This window comes from Lygodium microphyllum, chromosome 23 (genome assembly GCF_053477565.2).
Source record: "Lygodium microphyllum isolate KBCC chromosome 23, Lygodium_microphyllum_v1.1.10, whole genome shotgun sequence".
NCBI lineage: Eukaryota > Viridiplantae > Streptophyta > Polypodiopsida > Schizaeales > Lygodiaceae > Lygodium > Lygodium microphyllum.
The window spans coordinates 33,789,310-33,805,684 of NC_141157.1; positions in this window are offsets into that span (position 1 = coordinate 33,789,310).

Genomic DNA, 16,375 nt, shown 5'->3' on the forward strand with positions numbered 1-16,375 from the left:
GCATAAGGGATCTTGACCATCTCGGACCTTGCTCATCTGTCTGCGAACAATTGACTTGTGAAACCTTCACATAAGAAGGTAATGGACATCCAATAGGCTTTATGCGGAAACACTCAAGGACTTTATGAATGTACTCCCTCTGTGAGAGGTAGAGTAGTCCCTGATGCTTGTCGTGCTTAATGCGTATACCAAGAATGTGAGAGGCATGTCCCAAATCCTTCATCTCAAAGCTCTTCTTCAACTGAGATTTAAGAGCATCCAACTCATCATGAGCTTTCCCTGCTATAAGCATATCATCCACATAAAGGACCAAAATAAGCAATGAGCCATCACGGGCTTTTTTCGTGTAAAGACATAGATCCATAACACTCATGCTATAGCCTTGTGACTGTATAAAGGCATCAAGCTTATGATACCACTCCCTAGGTACCTGCTTCAACACATGAAGACTTTTCTTCAACTTGCACACTAGGTGCTCCCTGCCAGGTTCTGCAAAGCCCTTAGGCTGTTCCATGTATATCTCATCAAGCAAATCCCCATGCAAGAATGCAGTCTTGACATCCATTTGGTACAAGTCCAAGTCAAGCTGCACAACTAAGGCCAAAACCAAGTGTAGGGTGGTCATCTTGACCACAGGAGAAAAGACTTCATCAAAGTCAACTCCATGATCTTGTTTAAAACCCTTAGTGACACGTCTTGCCTTATAAGTCGGCTTGGGGTTTCCAGGGGTACTTTTCAACTTGTACACCCATTTTCATGGCAAATTCTTCTTTCCCTGAGGCAGTGCAACCAAATCCCAAGTCATTCTTCTGTAGGGAGTCTATCTCAGATTGCATAGCCCTCTCCCAGGAGTGATTGTCACCCCTGTGCATAGCCTTATCATAGGTGAGAGGTTCTTTTGCATATGTAACCAAGACATAATGCATCGAGGGATAAAATCTATCAGGTGGATGTCTATCTCTAGTAGACAATCTCACGGCAGGCTCTACGGCCGGTCCAACACCCTCGGCATGTGTACCAATTGGTGCTGCATGCTGTCCAACTGGCTGTGCAGGAGCATGTGGCTCCTCCTGGAATATAACTCTACGTATCTCTACCACCTTCTTAGGCTGCCTATGCATCTTGTCTTCATAAAAGACTATATTATGGCTGTGGATGACTTTTCACGCTTGTGGATCCCACAGGCAGTAACCCATCTCGCCGCCTACATCCCCATAGCCAAGGAAAATGCATTTGAATCTCTTAGGATCCAACTTAGTACACTTGTCTTTGGCAGAATGCCTCACATCCAAAGACACATAGATGTGCATAAGACGGAGGTTTCCTAGTTCATATGTCCTTTGCAACCTGGAAATCCAAACCACTAGAAGTTAATCTATTTATGATATGCACAACTGCACTGACTGCCTCAGCCCAAAAGCTCTATGGTAAGCCTGCATGGCTAAGCATACTGTGTACACGCTCTTGGATGGTTCTATTCATCCGTTCAGCCAAACCATTCTGGGGTGGGTTATAAGGGGCGGTCAACTGATGCTTAATACCCCTATTGTCACATAGTTGCTCAAAAGCATGTGACACATATTCTCCCCCATTGTCAGTCCTAAGGCATTTCAACCTATGCCCAATTTGGTTCTCGACCAATGCAAGCCATCTTTGAAACACAGCTAAGACTTCTAACTTAAGCTTAATGGGTTAAGCCTAGACTTTACGCAAAAAATTGTCAATGAACGTCACAAAATACTTTGCACCACCCATAGACTGACAGGGCATGGGCCCACAGACATCCGAATCTAACAATGCCAGGGGGTCACTCATGTGTGTCCTAACCAGATTTCTTATGTGTATTCCTAGTTTGTCTGCCATAAAGACAATGCTCATATGAATCAAAACATGCGTAGTCAAGGGGCGGTAAGTATTGCAAACCAGAAAGCATTTTCATTCCCTTCAAGGATATATGGCCCAAACGGGCATGCCAAAGAGATACATGTGGGATGGAAACCATTGAAAAAACATAGTCAACAGAGGACCCATCAACCACAAGAGGATAGAGGTTGCCAGCTTTGGCACCTCTAGCAAGCACAAGTTTGCCACGGGTGATCTTCCAGGCAGAATCCCGAAATGAAATATGAAACCCAGTATCATCAAGTTGCCCTGCAGACATAAGACTGCATGTAAGTGCACGTACATGACATAGACCCTGTAATAGAAAAGTACTGCCAGTAGAGAACTGTAACCGTACATCCCCAATGCCAACAATAGCAAGTGACATGTCATCACCTAAGCGAATTGAACCAGAGACAGTGCGGTAGGAGTGAAACCACTCACGGCATGGTGTAACATGAAATGAAGCACCAGAATCCAAAATCCAACACTGCACATACATAGAGTGAACATCGGTCAACCACATAGCATCACAAGAACTAGCTGCAAGTATGTACTCCCCATCGGAGTCATCAGTTCACATGACATTTATCTCCTTGATTTTCACATTGGATTTCACAGGGGTAATGTTGCGATTAGAGGACTTTTCCTATACTTTGTCTTTCCCCTTCTCTTTGCACTTCTCATTGCACAACTCATGACACTGTGGGTGTATATGACCCTTCTTGCCACAATGATGACATGTCACATTAGCATTTCTCCCACAAGACTTGTTGTGCCATTTACCACGCGACTTAGACCTAGACTTCTGCAAGTCTTTGCCACATCCATTTCCATGGTCATGCTTGCCATTACCATCTCTGCCTCTAATAGTCAAAGCCTCTAATAGTTTAATAGGAAAAATCAAGATGATTCAACATGAAAATTTCACATCAATCCATATATAACTGCTTGCTGTAATAAATTACAACTAGGTACAATGAGAGCAAACTATAGGAAAAATCAATGCACCAAGTCAACCACTGACTGTCAAAGCATAACTAACATCAAGCGGACATAAATCAGCATATGATAGTCATACGAGCATCGAGAAAACTCCCAAGCATGTCAAACAAATCCGTTAGTAAGCCGACACACCCCCTGTGTAATAGGCGAAAGTGTACACAACATTGGCAAGACCTGACACAAAGAGGTATATGCTTAGGGAGTGCGAAGCCCAAATCAGCCCAAGTACATGTATGCGGACCACGGCATATCAACCATGCAACATCCAAGTGAAGAAGATCCCAGTCTCAGAAGACTCAAAGCTCAATAGCATAAACCACCTACTCAATGTCTGTCAAACATCCAATGATGCTTCCACTGGCACAAAAGTTGTATGGATCAAGCCAAGAAGCTCAAGAAATGCATATGAGAGCACCAATGACGAAAGATCCAAGACCAAACATCAATAAGACATCATGAGCATATAGGCTCTGTAGCCTACAATTAGAGCATCCATAGACATCAACTCTGTCCCAAATACAACTCTGGCAAGCCAAGAAATATCCCAAGTAAGTTCCAGGAAACTAGATGCAAGCCAAGACAAGGGACTAGTAGCAATCAACTCCAAACAATGTAACTAGCATATAATAGTGGCATAGGTTAAGCATGTCAAGACTGGTTAGACATAGGTAACATACATGCCATATGTACATTCAAGACGGAGCATCAAATGCATTCCAAAGCCGAGCTCAAGCTCAAATGAAGATGCTCTACCGGTGGCTTTGCAGACTTTGATGGAGCCGCACTGCCCTTGCTAAAAGCTGTGATTATACATAAGTTGACGATGGCTAGATGAATGCGATGTGACTGGTAGTCGACATTACAAAGCATTTACTTTTTAAACGTACATCCTAACAACAATTCTGTACTTGCATCCTTCACATTCAACAACACATAAAAGATCATTGGTATGCTTTTAGACTCGATAGAGAGTGCAACCTTGCACTTTCCCAGAAGTGCATATGATTGACCCCCAAATGGACTAAGTTTGGCGTTGGTGGGCTGCAATTGTGGTCTACCACTTTGAATCCAATAATCATGAGCCAAGTTATTAAAATTAGCACCCTCATCGATCAATGCATCAAATGTATGTGTTTGCTTGTTGGCAGTGACAATCATGCGTAGGTAACTTGGAGCCACGACTTCCTCATCTTCATCTTCCATTTTCGTGATAGTGGCCACTCGTACATTGACCGGGGACTCTAGCATTGGAGGCTTAGTAGCGGATGTGTGGGCGAGTAGTACTTCTTTATGCAACTGCCATTGAAAAATCTTATGCCCTCACCCTCTAGGGTTTCAAGTTCTACATTACTGGTTTGGTTGATGGTGCGAACTCTGAAAGCTCTCAACCCTTGAAACTTCATTTTCTGCTTATGGCCTTTGACTGAGTACAATAGTACTAAGTCACCTTGTTTGAAATCTCGTTGCTTCACATGCTTGTCAAACCAACTCTTGCGTCATGCCTTCTCGTATATCAGTGCATGGGTGGCTAGAAGTCGAGCCTCCAATTAGCGTTCTAGCTCAATTAGGCACTCCGTCCATGCTTCCTTTCCATCCCATCTCTCTTGAAGAGATATTCTCAAGCTAGGAATGAAGAACTCTATTGGTAGAATTGCTTCAATTTCGTAGGTCAACCTGAAAGGAGTTTTTCCTATAGCCGTTTTATAGGTTGTTTGGTAGGCCCATAAGGTTGCCATTAGTTTGTTATCCCAGTCACTACGCGAGGTAGTGACTACTTTGGTAAGGACATTCACTAATATTTTATTAGTAGACTCAGGCTGGCCATTCACCTAAGGGTAGTAAGGTGAGGATTTTCCACGGATGATCAGGAAGGTGGATAGGAGGTGAGCAATCACTTCATTTTGATGAAGTGCGTGCCTTGATCACTAACCAGTTCAATGGGGCAGTTGAATCGTGAGATCACTTGCTCCCATAGGAACTTAGTTGTGGTCCTAACATCGTTTTTCTCGTGGCTCGTGCTTCCACCCATTTTGTGAGATAAGTGCTTTTGAAAAATTTAAAACCTCCATGAAAAATGCTAATCTCACATTCTATACGGTAAAGAACTTTCAATTTGGTTTGTATGCCTTTGAACAAATTGTTTAGCTCTTAATTAACCCCATCTCTTTTCTTATGCACAACATATTATTTACAGCTACAACCCTTGGTTTATGGGGAAATATAGGAGTTTGTTGATTTGGTCCACCTAAGGAACAAATAATTTTCATTACCAAGCAAGGGGACCAAATATTCTAGACATACAATACATGGTGGTGGTGCACAAAAGGCAATGATCTACTAGAAGTTTTCCTGTGATTTTATATATTAGTTTAGCAAAAAATGTGACCAGAAGAAGTAGAGAGGACATGTAAAACCTAGACACAGCTCTTGCATTATAAATATTGACACAAAAGAGACAAGAGGCAAAGTTTCATCCACAAAAATTGTCTTTTTCTATAAGGATGCAAATTTAACATCTCCTAGATCCTTGTTGTGATGGCATGAATATCATATAATAAGGGGTTCGCTAAAGCTTGGCATCCATACACAAGGCCAAACACGTGTAATTCAAATAACTTTTTGATGAGAATTATTTTCTCTGATTCACTAGAAGGGCATAGCCTCCACAAAACTTGGTCAGCACCTTGAGTGCAAAAAGGAAGAGCCTTGAATTGTTTGGATAATACTCATTGTGAAAAGTTATAATATGCAACTAGAAACATCTTGTATATCATTTATTCAAATCAATATAGCCTTTTTCTCTATTATATGATAGACATTGTATTTGTGTGTATGTACCTTTTTAGGATCTAATTTGCCAATATATTGTGAAAGAGCCACATCAATGATGTACTTGACCTGCGAGTACTAATAGGCCCAATGAAGTCAATCCCCCACTTCTCCAATGGTTGTCTTGCAATAATTGGACTTAACTCCATTTGGTCCTTGCGAATAGGTACCTTGGTCCATTTGGCACTTGTGATAGTGCTTGACAAATCGTGTTGCATCTCGAAAAAGAGTAGGCCACCACAATTGAGATTGCAGCACCTTGCGGGCCATCGTGTCTCCGTTGAAATGTCCTCTTGCAATTCTTGCATGTGCCTCTGCAAGTACATGTCATGCATTTCATGCTCGCACACGTCTTCGTAGCAACCCATCTTGCCCTTGCCTATAGAGTTGGCCTTCTACCAGCTGATAGGGATGTATTTTAAGGATGAGTCACCTAAGTCGGGCTTTTTCGATGGCTCTTTCAGGCAATCCGTTTTCAAGCACTTGGACTATGCCATCTACCCTATATGGTGTCAAGTCAGCTCTAAACAAATCTCGTTAGCTAGACATGTTAAACAAATGTGCATCTAGCAATTCGTTTGTGATGCCCTGCCATGCAACAACTTCTCTAGTGGGTATGCAAGACATATGGTCAGCCGTATAATGCTGCTTCCCTTTGCGTACAACCACGAAGAAGTCGAATTCTAAAAGTAGAAGTAACCATCGAGCAGTGCATCCTATAGTGCAAGGTTTGTTAACGAGATGGCTTGATGGTCAACAAAGAAGGTAAAAGGCATAACCAAAAGATAATGCCAAAGTTTCTTTACATCAAACACCATGGCTAAACCCTCTCTCTCTCTCATTGAGTAGTTCATATCCGTATCCGTGAGTTGTCTACTAGCAAAGATCACTAGATAGTCTAGATTGTGTTCACCAGGTTGGCACAACACAGCTCCCACAGCAAACTTCGAAGTGTCAATGTGAATGTGGAAGGTTATGGTCCAGGGGCTCATAGGATTAGTGTTGTGGTTAGAGTCTTTTTCAATTCCTCATATGCTTGTGCTGGCATTCCTCAGTCCATTCAAATATTATCGATAACTTGTATAGAGGCCTAGCAATCAATGCATATTTCAGTACAAATCTTCGGTAATACCCTGTATGGCCTAGGAAACACTAAACTCCCTTGTAATTAGATGGTGGTGGTAAATCGACAATAACCCTGACTTTTGAAAAGTCCACATGGTAGTGTCGTTCTTTGACACCATGTGCCCTAGGATGCATCCATGTTTTACCGAGAACTGGCACTTCAAGGGATTCAACGAGAGATGATACAATGAACATCTTTCAAAGACCGCTCGGAGTTTTGTTTAGGTGTTCCTTCCAATTAGAGTGAACACACAGATAATCAATGAATACTTTCAACTCTTTTCTAAGGATGTCTTTGAATATGGCACACATGAGTTTTTGGAATGTGGCTGGTGCATTTGTCAACCCAAAGGGCATGATTATGTAGGCAAATACCCTCCACTCAATGGCGAATGCAGTCTTGTGCCTATCATCAAGATGTACTTGCACCTGATTGCACCTTGAGAAGCCATCCAAAAAACTATAGGCCTCTTTACCAGCTACTCACTCGAGCATATGCTCAGTGTATGACAATGGGTAATTGTCTCTCTTGGTAGCAGCGTTGACTTTCTTGTAGTTGACGCACACCTTGATATTTCTGTTTTTCTTCAGTACTTCACTATGGGTGAGATCCAGTATGTGTGCTCAATCTCGTAAATGAATCCTGCTCTCACCAATTTATTAGTTTCTTCTTTGATAGGGTGCACGTGCTTGGGATTCATAGGATAAGGTCGCTGCTTGACCTGCGTTGCATCAGGCATCATGGGTATATTGTGAGTCACTACACTCGAATCTACCCCTTTTAGCTCATCGAGGGACTAAGCAAAGACACCTATATACTCCCGTAAGAGAAAAATGAGACTGCCTTCCTCCTCTCTTTGGTCAAGTCATCAACTATAAAGATAGGTCGAGGCGTCTCCCCTTCCTTAGCTAGATCAATCTCCTTGAATTTGACTGGCCCTTCTATTGGTTCACTTGCTTGCCCTTATCGTTTGACTCCTAGCAAGATCACTACCCTATCACCTTTCTTAAACTTCGTGAATCATTTTGATAGGTCATGTGGCTTTCTTTGCTCTCATCTTGCTGTTCCTTAGGCTATTTCTTTCATTCTTTGTTCCACCTTCGATGCCTTAGGTGGAGTGGTAAGTCTCCTTTGGTGTGTCTAGTCTTAAGCGGTCGAGGTATTTCAGGATCATTGTCTGAGCTTACTTCCAACTCTGAATCAAACTCTCTACCTTTGCTAGAAGAGGGGGTCTCTCTTGGTGGTCATAGCTTAGAGGGTGAATCTATCCTGAATAATGGTGCGGCACTCGATTGGACCAGGCCTGCTTGCTCATAGTCAATTGCTCCTATATGCTCCAACCACGTGCGATCACCATCCATGCGCATGACTCCTCTCTAGATTCTAAACATGTTCTTCTTTTGCGGTTTGGAGTTTGCCCGTATTTGCTCAATTATATGTCCCTCAGTGTCGTATTCTATTGTATCGATCTCTCCTTCACTCTCATCACTGAAGGAGTAGCAGTCCTCGTATTCGTTGTTAGAACTATCCTCATCCGACTGCTTGTTGTCTCCTAAGTCTTGAGATGTAGTGTTTCCTTTCCATCGGTGAATAAGGCCCAATTGTAAATTAAGTTCAAATTGTGAACCTTGGTCCACCGCCACTTGGGTTCGTCCAAGGGATCGTTGAGCAGTTTGAGATTGGCTGCTGGGTTTCTGCCTAGCTTGTTCATTAGATGCTCATCTCAAGGGTTTCTTGCTTGTTGTTCAGTACATGGAATATGACAAGTTTGGGTTGTCTATGAGAGCTCCTAGCCATCATCATGCAGATTGGTATTGAGGGCGTGTCACTAGGCTTACCAATTGCCTTAGTAGTTTGCTCATACTTCTCATTATCTTCAAGAATGGCAGATCGATTATGGTTAGCACATGCATCCAATCTCGCTCATCCTTAAGACAAGGGATGTACTTGGTGAGCGGCTTGTACTATTTTCTAACTAGTGCATCACCCTTCAGCATGGTTGAGATGGTATCTAAGTCGACTGGCATAGTCTTCCAAGTATCCATCTCTACCCTTACCGCTTCCATTCAATTGCCTAAGAATATTAGACCGTTGCCCCAGTCTTCTATGACTTGTACATTGCGCATCTAGGGTTGGCCTAATAGGATGTCATAGTCCACTCCTCTCATGACTATGAAGTCTTTAGAAAAGTAGACTCCTATGATCTTCAATGGCCAATTATTTAGTACTTTGAATGGCTTTACTTTCATTCCGTTAGCCAGTGTAACATGAAATCTAGAATTCTTGATAGGTGGGTTAACCCAAGCCTAGAGCATTGCGTGGCTAAGCACACTGACTCCTGCCCCCATTTCTATGATTCCCTTTATTGTGGTGTTGCCCAAAGCTAGGACTGGCAACACTGCATGCGTTTTGGTGCCTTCCCAGAAAGCATTAACATGCAAGGAATTGGGCACTGAGTGTAGCGTTAGGCTTGGTATCCGTGTTATATTGCATCATACTCATATAAGTCAATAGTAGCTGTAAAGGGAGCTCTTGCTCAACCGACAAGACCCATGGACTGCTTATTCCTTCAAGTGTTTCAAGTGAGCACTAATGGCTACCTCTCACATAGCTAACGCGCTATCCCTCTCTATGAGTGTAGTGAGTTTATCTTGATGCTCGATTGAGTTGCTTCACGGATAGCTCCACAATTTGATGCAAGCTCAAGCATCCTCAAGCCTCTTCCTCCAAGCTCCATCCTCCATAGCCACGCGCAAGACACAAGAGAAGAGAAGAAGAAGAGAGGAGATGGTGGATGGCTTCACTTCCAAGTTCCCTCACCCTCACTCACACACTCCCTCACTCACTCACACTCCCTCCCTCAAGCAGTCACAAGCAAGCAAGTAAAGAGAAGGAGAGAAGAAGAAGAGTCCACTTTGCCACACACCAAAGAACGAGCTCTTCATTCACTTTTCAACTTTATATACAAAACCTTAAATCCCTTTTGGGCGGTCATCCCCTTACTCTCTTTTTTACATGATCGGCTATTGTGACAAGGTCCTTTTTCCATTTCCTTCTATGCATCTTCTATTTGCCTTCTTTCTTACCTATGCCCACCTATCTTTTACAATTTGCATAGGAGGAAGCATGGCGCTCTTTTACAACGGTTTTAGGGGTGCCTTGCGTTAATGAATGCAATTTTACCTTTGTATTGTTTTTAGAGGCTACCCTTGCGCTTTTAGCCATTTTTCATCTTGCCTCTTCTGTTGCGTCGATTCCTTCCTAGGCTATCTCTTTTAGGTGATGCAACTTGCACTTTTTCACTTTTTCTACTTTCTTCTTGTGTTAAGGTTAACATTACCCCCCCTCCTAGTTTAGTGGTAGTCCCATGGCACTAATGTGTAGTAGTTGAAAGGTGGGATGTGTGTAGCTAGATGGCTTTTTTAAGTTTGTATACAAGCCCTTGCGGGGGATGGTGTTGGATAGGGACCGACCCTTGAAATTGAAGATGTAGTTGGGGTGGGTCCCTCTTTGACACTAGCCTTGAATGGATCTGTCCTTTAAAATTAAATATGGTGTTGGATGAATCCCCCTTTAGAGAATGGCAGGTGGACAGATTTGTCTTTGAAATTGACGATGGTATTAGATAGATTCGTCTTGGTTCCCTCTGTGGTTGCTACGTTGCGATCTTAACATGGCTTTGCCCTATTCCCGTTAAGTTGCCTTGTCCATTTACTAGTTTGGCATGTTGATAAAATGAATTACATTGTGCATCACGCTTTTCTTGTGAGAGCCCACGGAGGCTCTCCCTCATCCTTAAGAGAGCCTTGCTAGAATATTCAATTCTTATCTCCATCCTTGAGAGGGAATCCTTTATCCTTGATAGGGCCTCCCCCTTTTCCATTGTGAGCTTGCCTTCTCTTGCATTGTTCCAAATGAGCTTCTTCATTCACTTTTTGATTGGGTCTACCTCGGTTTGCCCCTCCCTTCGTTTGCCTGCATGGTGACATGTTGCATAAGATGACCTCCCTCCTAGACGGGTGCAAGTTCCAGGACACTTGTAGTTTTAAGCTGATGAAGGTTCGATGAGAAAAAGTAGACGTATGAGTTGATGATGACAGGGGAATTTGACTTAGAAAGAAACGGATCACCTGGTTAAGGTGGTGGAGGCTGGGAGCACATTGCATGGATGATGGGGCCTCCGAAGTTGGAGGATTGGAGCCTTGTTGTAGCTGAAAAGAAAAAAAGGTGCACTACCTGGGGATGTGGTGCTTTGCTGTGTGGTGCATAGTGCTCATGCTAGTGGGACTAGGAGTTGGGTCGAGCCTGGGTGTTGTCCCTCACTTGAGGACCCAATTTGTGTATAAGGGAGGTGCAATGTGCGTAGCCTATCACCCCATTCTTCGGGGGTGTGGCAGGAATATCGGGTTGTTGCGCTCGAATGGGAGGGTGTTGCAGAAAGCCACCCAAGTGTCCATATTTATGTCACACAGGTGCCTTCTCCATGTAGGCTGGTACTCATAGACCAGCACTAATCTCGGGAGCTCAAAAACCTTGTCTTGCCAAAATTCCGCATCCTCTATGCCCTAGAGGGTGGGGTTTTGTTCTCTCTTTGCTAGCCATTTGTCTCCTAGCATGTTTCCAATGGCAATCACCTTTTCCACCATCTTAATGGGTAGGACTCGGTGCAAGTTGGTAGGGAAGTGGAAATTAAGATCAAAGGGCATTGTGCATTCTCTTGTTGCTCACAAGCAATGAGATCTGCATGGAAGCTTGATAGGAGTTCATCTGAGTTTGGTGGAACGGGTGTAGTTGGACCTATTAATGGTCTAGCATTCAATCTTCTCTTGGCTTCCTCCACCATCTGTTTCCTCTTTTCTTTCAGTGATGTCTCCTCTTGGCAGAGATGTCTGTTGGTTGCTCGTCTTCTGGGGGTGGAGAAGGAGGCGGTGGGACAAATTTCTCTTCATGAGGTCCCATCTCAAAGTTCAGTCTAGCCTCTTCCTCTTGTTGGGCTTCCTATTGTGCCCCTTCGACAAACCCTAATGCGTCCACCTCTTGTGGGGTCAGGCCTGCTTGTAACATATACTTTCTTTGTTCTTCGAAGCTTAGGCGGATTCCCACTTGTTGCACTGACATCTGCATGCCTGCCTTCAGGGCCTTGTGTGCAATCACAAGCTTTTTCTTGATTATTTCAACAACTTCCCTTTCCTCTGTCTGGGTGACATCAAGTAGCTTATTGAGGAAGGTGTGTTGCTGGGCTTTGAAATTCATGTGGATGGCCGTTGCTCTGCTTTCAACCAATGCTTTGTCTTTCTCCACCTGAGCTAGATGGTGTGCCAAGGTTTTAACTCTTTTTTTGTTTTGATTGGCCCATTCTTTTGCTCTCTTCTTCAGGTCCTCTAGGCTTTCCCCCTGTCTTTGAGCTAGCACTGTTAGCCTCTATTCTTGAACTTCAATTTCTTCTCTCAAATTTTGTTGCTCTTCTTGTGCCAAGGCTGCCTCTTGTGTCAAAATTTTCACCTCTTTTTCATATATGCGTGCTCTTTCCTCTCTGCGCCTCCAGTTCTTCTGTGGCTTTAGTTATTTTTTTCATTTAAGCTTGCAAATATTTATAAAGACCCACAATCTCTTCGTTGTGTCTTCACAGGCACCGTGTAGCTTTGGTTTCTTCATCCAGTCTTGCTTGCCATTCGGTTCATAATGCATTCAACCCCCCTTTATTTCTCACTCTCAATGAATCAAGTGCAACACTAGTCCACTTTGGTTTGGATATTGATATAAGCAACTACCCTTATTTGACACTAGAAATTTTGTTAGGAGACCTAAAAGTCAAATTAGGATCTAGTGGGTCGATCCTCACGAGAATGAGACAAAGTTTCTTCTATGAGAGAGAGAGAGAGAGAGAGAGAGAGAGAGAGAGAGAGAGAGAGAGAGAGAGAGAGAGAGATGCTATATTTATGGCACCTCCAATAGCTCTCTTGTGAGTAGCACCTTATTGTCTTATATCCCTTAAAGAAGAAAGAACGAGTGTGTATATATATAGCTAGAGTTAGTAAGTAAGATGGGTGGTCACTCGCATTCACATTTACCCCAATAACCTCCACTTAGAGGCCAATGTGCCTTTAAGGGAGGCAAAAGAATGAGAGAATGTGTGAGATATAATACATGTGAGTTACCCTCACCCAATGCCCATCAAATCCTTGCAATCTACAAAATTTCTAGAGGAAACAATTTGGTGAGAAAGTTTGTAGGTTTACCATGAGTATAAGCTTTGACAAGCCCAACTTGCTTATCCTCAAGCACTTGATGAATGAAGCCATACCTTTAGGCTATAAATCTCTCTCTCCCTCGTTGGAGAGAATAGTGTGTCGGGGAAACTCTCTTCTATTACAAAAAAGGGGGTGGAGATAAACTCGGGGAGATGAGGCTACGGGTAATCGTGTGTGGTCACCCTCTAAGGAGGGGAAGGGGAATGGGATCCTTCAGAAAGTCTCTCTCTCACTCTCTCTCTCCCTCCTCCTCCTCCTCTTCTTCTTCTTCTTCTCTCTCTCTCTCTCTCTCTCTCTCTCACGGCAACCAAGGGGCAAGAGGTGGTAAATCCTTTGTTCCCTTTGGGAGAGGGGGGGATGTGGAGTAGTGGTGGTCTCCCCCACCCACCACCTGTCAATTGCATGGCGCTACGGAGGGATAGTAGGCCCGTGGCCTCTCCCTCTCCATCATCGACATCATTGTCTTTGACAGATTCCCTTTCTCCCATCTCGACATCATCGTCAACCTCATCTCCCTCCCGTCCACGTCGACTGTCGTCGTCATCTTCCTTCCCCTCGCCACCTGTTCAACGGCGAGACTAGGGGGGAATAATTTAAAAAAATAATAAATTCCCTTCATCAAAGGGGGGGGAGTTCGTATACAGTGGTGGAATGTTACAAATCCAATGGAAAAAATATTATCAACATGCAATACCTTAGATGTAAACTCAGTACATCTGAGATCCACTATATGTCCCAGTTATCCATCACTAGGGGAGTGGAGGTGCAACCTCCCCTTTGAGCAGCATTAGGTAATATTCTTGACCCTCTATGCTTTATTGAGCTTGAATAAGCTTCATCCAAAGTTAGCTCCAATTGAAACAAATTGAGATAAAGGACAACACTGAGGATGATTTGTGATGTCACCACCCTCCATTCATTTGCATCCATACATAAGTGCCTTTACCTCTAACTTGACTTGCCCCAAAACTTGCACTAGGTTTTATGCATTTTCCCTTAGGATCACCAAGATCCTCTAAACTTTTAGATTGTTGTACAAATGGTGCATTTGTTGCAATTCCAGCTTTACCAACATTAAACATTGTTAGAAAAGTGTGGAGTAATGGAAGCAAAGAGAGAATGCTAATATAGATTGTAATGACCACAAAGAATAGAAGAGAACATTGCAAGAACATATGAACTCAAAGAGAATAGACTCAAGAAGTAGAATCCATATACCAAGGATCAAGAACAATACAAAGGTATGGACAATGAGCCACCAACAATGTACACCAATCTCCCTCACCCTAGTTGAAAGCACTCATGTTGTAGGATGAGTATCTGAATGAACTACTGAAGTACCTAACAGTGAGAGGGGAGCACCTCATAAATAGGCCACCAAAAAAATCAATAGACTAGCATAAAATTGGCACAAAAGATCCAATCAACTAGCATTAAATGCCTCTAGCATAAAACACATAGATAGAATCTGACACCTTATGAGATGTACTTTGCCAACACCATCTCTCAAACTATGGGTAATCGCTATATAAAATATACAATGATAATCCCTTATCATAGTACATGCAAAAATGAGCATAAGATGGGACCATGGATAATCAAGTAGTGAATGATCAAGCCACCAAGGTGCCTTTGAAAGACACTAAGGTTGATATCAATCGTACCAATCCTTGACCATAGAAAGTACTCATATTTGAATCTTGTTGTAGCTTTGGCCTTTTCCTTTGTCGAAGGGCCAAAATTGAAATTTAAATCTAAAGAGTATGAGTATGATGACTCATCAAAAGATTCCCCACTGTTCTCTTTATTCTTCTCCTTCTCCTTCCATTGTACCACTAGTTCCTTGCACTCCTTTCAAAGATGCTCCTTGCTAGAATGATAACCTCATGCTTTATTCTTCTACTTTTCATCCCTCTTTGAAGCTATAAAAGCTTCCTATTTTCTACCATATCAAGATGGTAGCTTCCCTTATAAATGCAAAGAAGTCTGACCCTCGAGCAACATAGAGTTCATATGCTTAAAGTTAAGTGTTATTGATATTTGTGCTCATAAGGTGTTGGCCACATCATCAAATTTGAGAGCCCACAAGATGTGTTTTTCAAAGATCGGACTACATGTGTCAAAGTTGAACCTGTATTTGTGTCACCCGAAGAAGGAATGACTCAATCATATCAATCGCCATGAGCCTAATAGTTTAGAGTTGACCATAGGGGGTCACAACTGGCATGTTTGATGAAACCTCATACATAAGATATAACTTCTCCCACACTTCTAAAAATGTCCTCTAGGAGGTGATTGTCAAAAGAACTTCTTCAAAGATACATCAAAATGTCGAAAACACAGATCTAGAGCATGGCAGCTATGGAGGTTGGAAGATGAAGACTAGATTCACAGTGACATGAGAAATGAATAGACCAACTATTACACAAGTGAATTAGGTTCCAAGATGGAATCTTGGACTCATAAACACAATCTTGTAAGAGACTGATAATGACAATGACACTAACTAAAAGTACAAAGCATCATGATATTGCATTACTCATCTTGAAAGTGATAGTCAAGTACAATGCTTTATAGTAGTTGGGTTGTTCTACTCTCCTCACTATGCATATGGGATTCAGGACATCTCTTCTTGGAGCATACATCATTTGTCATATCTTTCAACACCCTCCCTCAAATGATGAGTTCCTACACTTGCTGGCTTTTGCCCCCCCTACATGATGACATGGCCTCAAGAGACTAGCTCATAGGCAGCCTAGTCAAGTTAAAGCTTGAAACTTTACATCTTTGGCAATGGTTTTGTTTTAAAAACCAAATCAATTAAGGGAAACAAAATCCACTATGGGAAAACATAAGATGCACTATGGGAAAGATAATTTCTTCAAAACAATTTGTCAGAGTTGTTGTTGATAGCAGAAGCATCTTCTTCATTCATGAACTGTGTTTGATGACGGTTACCGTTCTGCACTTGTTGTGCTCTTTTACAGTGGAAACATTCACTAGCTATGTGGCCAGTCTTACCACAATAATGACATGTCATCCAATCTTTGTTGTCAGAGTTAAATCCTTAGTCTTGGCCCTTGCTCCATAATTTCCTTTGGTGTACAACATACTATCTTTATGTGTTGAGACAGCTTCCTTTGCATCTTTGTTTTTATGTTTAGTTTATTCATCAAGTAGAGAGTGCTCAATGTTCTTAAGTGAGAGATGAGTATATCTATTTTAAAAAGTTGACTGCAAAATGACAAAATCATCAACTACATGGGTGAAATATCGATCATCT